Genomic DNA, 4,649 nt, shown 5'->3' with positions numbered 1-4,649 from the left:
GAAATGCCTCTGTTGTCCAGGGCCAGGGCGACCTGAGGCACTGGAAGAGCTGATGGGATGCTATAGACAGAGTTCATGGTGGTGCCAAGGGTGGTGTTGGTTTTCTTGGCTCTGGGTTTGTCTCCTGACATGGCTATTGCACCTTCTAAAAGCTGCATAAATTATATTCCAGAGCAAAATGAAAGAACTCTGCAAGTAGTAAATAAATGTTGTATGACCCTGCAGGCATATGCTCTGCTTGCCTTCCAGATCTGTTCTGGTGATTTAGTTAGCAGAAATATTCTGCCAGACAGCTGCAAGGGAATATTACATAATGGTTATGAAAAGTGATTTTTGAGCTCTCTAGAGACCTTTATTCCACAGTTATACCTGCCCAGCACAGGAACATAAATACTCCCCCAACTCTGAGTCAATACTTTTGTGAATCCCTCCATCATCACACGTGCACATTCAGTCTTGCAGCAGCAGCAGGGGAAATGGCTTTGGAGACAAATAACTGGATATTTCATCACCAGCTCTCTCCTGCCCTCTTGTTTGCCTCTGAGGCGAATCAGTGACTGGTGGTATCTGGTCCTTTGACTGCTTTTAGACAAATGAGGAGGTGAAGGGGATTTGTCTGTGTGCCTGGCAAGTGATGGGACTGCAGCTGGGAAGGAGACAGAGTACATCAGGTGGAAGCCTGGGCATGAGTGTAGCCATGCCAAGAGCTCAAGACCAGCCAAAGGGCCCCAACATGGATAGCCAGCGGCAGACAGACATGAAGGAGCCAGAGGGTTTGGGTCTCCTGGGAGGCACCAAAGTCCTGGCTTGCAGACTGGACTCCACGCAGCAAACACAGCAGGCATCTGTCATGCAGCTTTGATTTTGAATGCTCTCCAGGGGACTGCCCAAGAATAAGCCACACATGGAAATCGCTCACAGAAAATATTCAGGGAGTAATGTATGACTGCGAGGATTGGTTCTCAAGACAGCCTGAGAACAGGGAGGAGAGGAGAAATTTTGGTGAGTTATTCATCATAAAACACATTTTCCCATCCCCTCAACCACACACCAGAGTTTATCCTGAAGATGGCTATTGCACGTGCAAGAGAGATGGAGGCTCTAAGGCCCTTCATCAATGCAGGACTGCCTTATTGAGTCATCCTGATGATGAATGCTTGAAGACTGTGCAAAAGTGCAGTGCAATTACTGCTGAGTAATAGCAGCAGGTGGAGCTTTTCAGCTCCAGCTGGGATGTGAGACACAATGGTGAATCAATCAGTGTGCAAGAGACCTTGGTTTGGGAGGGGGACAGAGGGGAGAATTTTTTCTTGAGTAGCCCCTGAATTTAGGGAAGAGGGAGCTTAAATTGGTTAAGAGTGTTATGGGTGACTGAAGTCAAATTTATTGTTCACTAAAGCTGCACCTGAAAGGAAATATATCTGAGCTCCGAGGAGCATAAAGGTAACTATATCTGATTAAACAAGAAGGAGATAAAAGGTCTGACACGGCAAAGGGAAGAAATGAGAGTTGAGCATACATACTAGAACAGCCCCAAATAATTACAGCAAGTCTGGTCTCCTGATGTTTCCTAGAGCTCTGGGACCATTGGGAAGGCTGCTTTGGGTGCCATGAACTCTGTCAAGACAAGATGCCAAAGAAAGTGGAAGACTTGGTCTTCACTTACTTTTGGTCAGGATGTTATTTGGTGTTGCGACTGTTTTTCTGCTTCTTTATAGACAACATGCCTTTGCTGCCTAGTCTCTGAAAACACACCACTGCCTACAGCAAAACAGGCTTGGTTTTCAAGGTTTGGTTGATACTTTCATGATGAAGAATTGCCCAGCTGTGGTTCACATAGATGTACCAGGGAATAAAGGCAATAAAACCACTGTAGTTTATTGCACGGGGAGGGATTCTTATTATATGTTTGAGCTAACCAGGGAGTTCAGCTAAAGTTGCAAGCAACTAAATGAACATCAGGAGCCCACCCTGCAGAGGTCAGCGTGTTGAGGCTATCCACACTCGCTTCCCACACCAAAGCCCTTCCTACAGAGCAGAGCAGAGGAGGGCTAGGACTAGTGGGCTGGACAACTCCTGAGATGCTCTACTCTTTACATGCCCCACTGGAAGAAGGGCATATCCATGCTTTGCTTGTAGTTGACATACCATGTTGGACAGGTTGGTCTGGAGATTGACAGAAAGCCCGTCAAAGTCAGATACTGGGGTAAAGAATAAAAACGTATTTGAGGAGAGAACAGGAAAGGAGAGAGACTGTGGAAAAAGTTGGATAATGCAAAAAGCATTATCAACCTTCTGCTTGAAAATGACAGGTGGTGCCTATGAAACCTACTTAAAGTTCCTGTGTGTCATAGGGAATATTTTTTTTCCAGAATCCTGAAAGAAATTGGACAATTATGTATTAAAACGGATTCTATTTCTGATCACCTGTGTTTTAGATGTCTGAGCTGTGCATGTTAGATGATACGTCAGACAGAAACAGCAGATGGATTATTTATTTCCCTGCAGGGAAAAGGCTTGACCAAAAGCAAAGGAAGCAGAGGCTCTCCACTGCTACAATGCTGACTGGAAATGAGAAATAAAGTCCCACTTGTCACTTTGTTTGGCAGTGGGCTGTTTTAAGGAATGTGGCCCTGTGCTCAAAGCACCAGTTTTGGAGCCTAGAGACCTGTGCCTTAGTCCTGAGTTATGCCACAGGCTATGAACAACTTTGGAAAAGTTGCTTCAAAGCTCTGCACACTGCATTTCTGCATGTATAAGAGTAGAACTATAACTGATTCAGAAGGTTATTCCAAGGTTAGACCAGTGCTAGTGAATCACTTCAGTATCTTAAGATAGAAGTTACTGTAGAAATGCTTATTATCATAACCTCAGTCTTCCTCAAAGGTTAATACTGGCAGAACATAAGGAACTTGCCATCAAGAGTCAGGATGTCCATATTTAAGCAGAGACTATTTAAAGATCAGGTTTGCATCTTGCATTAATTTTTCATTAATTTATCTTTCTTTTTTTCTTTTATCAATAGGAAAAAAATAGGAGATGGAAGAATAAAAAAAGACTCTTCTTTCTCTACAGTTCACTATCCTCTTCACTTGCTCCCTTCTTCACTGCCAGTCTGCTATCTAAGAAAAGATGTGCACAGCGACCTATTTTAGAACATGTATTCTTACTCTGGGGAAGATGCATAAGACAGTAAGAACACAGGAGGTCTCTAAGGTAATTTCAAGCAAGGTATGAAGATACTTATAATTGTGCAACTAGAGCATGAGGATGGAGCAAGTTATTAATCACTAGTGCTTCCCCTTCTTTCTAACATGTAAATAAGACCGATATGCATTAATAAAGGGAACGAGCCAGATGGACAAACAGGAATTGCAATGGCTCACAGCACAGCTGGCTCTGGCTGACCAGAAAGATTCCTTAGTATTCATGCTGACTCTGAGTGAATGCAAAGGAGATTTCTTCCTAACCAAAATGTTATAAGAAACCCTGAAGATTCATGATAGTGACAAAATTCGAATTGCATGACTTCTTTTAAAGGAAACATAGACCCTAAATCACTGCCCTTTACCTCCAGCCTTGCTGGAAGAAGAAAGTCTCATTCTGCCTGGTTATGGTTACAGCTCTGGGCCAAAAGGTTGGCAACCGCAGAAGGAACCTGAGATAATAATATTCCAGAATTCATGTAACATTCCTCCTCGACTATTACCTTCTTGGTAAAAATGAGACTGAAGACTCTGATCTTCAGTGCTCTCCTTGAGGAGTGGTGAAAGGAAAAAGAACAATAACAACAAAAAAGTCCTCTGCAAGTTTCTGTGTGTTTTGTTCCTATATTAATACCCATTGTGGGAATGGATAGAAGAGGATTAACAGCGGCTATCCTCTCTTCAATCTAATCTCCTATTGACTAAGAAACATCACATAGGGACGTCTTGAAGGAATTAATACAAATCCTTTTAAAACTCTTCAGTGCCTTTTCCCTTTCCTTCCCCCTCCCTAGCCCCTTCTCCCTGTGCCCCATTATGCTGAATTTGTTGCAGAGGATGTGGCCAAGGAGGAACATGGGTAATCAATTAAGATGCAGACTTTTACCATTTGAGATGCATTACCGTGGTCCCACTGACACATCCTGAAACACAAACTCAGTCTATCACATTGTAAATGAATTCAAAGTGGAAGATTAAAGAGGCAGAGAGGCACACAATCTCACCATAGAATTCAATTAAAAAAAAAAAAGAGTGAAGAAAAAAACATGAAAGCAGGAATAGCAGAGAGAAACCTGGCTCATCTGTAGACAAACTTTACGCTCCATCCTATAATTCTTTCAATGGAATCAGATGACAAGGATAGTTTCGGATAGTCTGAACCATGACTTGGGTGTAAATAAAAGGGAGTTTGTCGACTTGAGATATGACAAAAGCACTTACACACAAAGACACTTCTCTGTTTTCTCATTAGCCTCCCCAAAAGAATTTCTCAGGACCAAATGGATTGAAATGGATTGAATGCAGGTGTATTTTCTTGTTACCTGTGGTCATTCCAAGTCAGCAAAGTACCTCATCATCAGTCAGTCTGGAGTGAGCACTAGGAAACTAAGTATTCAGTGTACGTCATGTCCATGGTCACAAGTTTCTGAAGCATAAAATGTC

Source organism: Corapipo altera, unplaced genomic scaffold (assembly GCF_003945725.1).
Source record: "Corapipo altera isolate COAL_440 unplaced genomic scaffold, ASM394572v1 1, whole genome shotgun sequence".
In the NCBI taxonomy this organism is placed as follows: Eukaryota; Metazoa; Chordata; class Aves; order Passeriformes; family Pipridae; genus Corapipo; species Corapipo altera.
Note: the sequence above shows the minus strand (reverse complement) of the source record.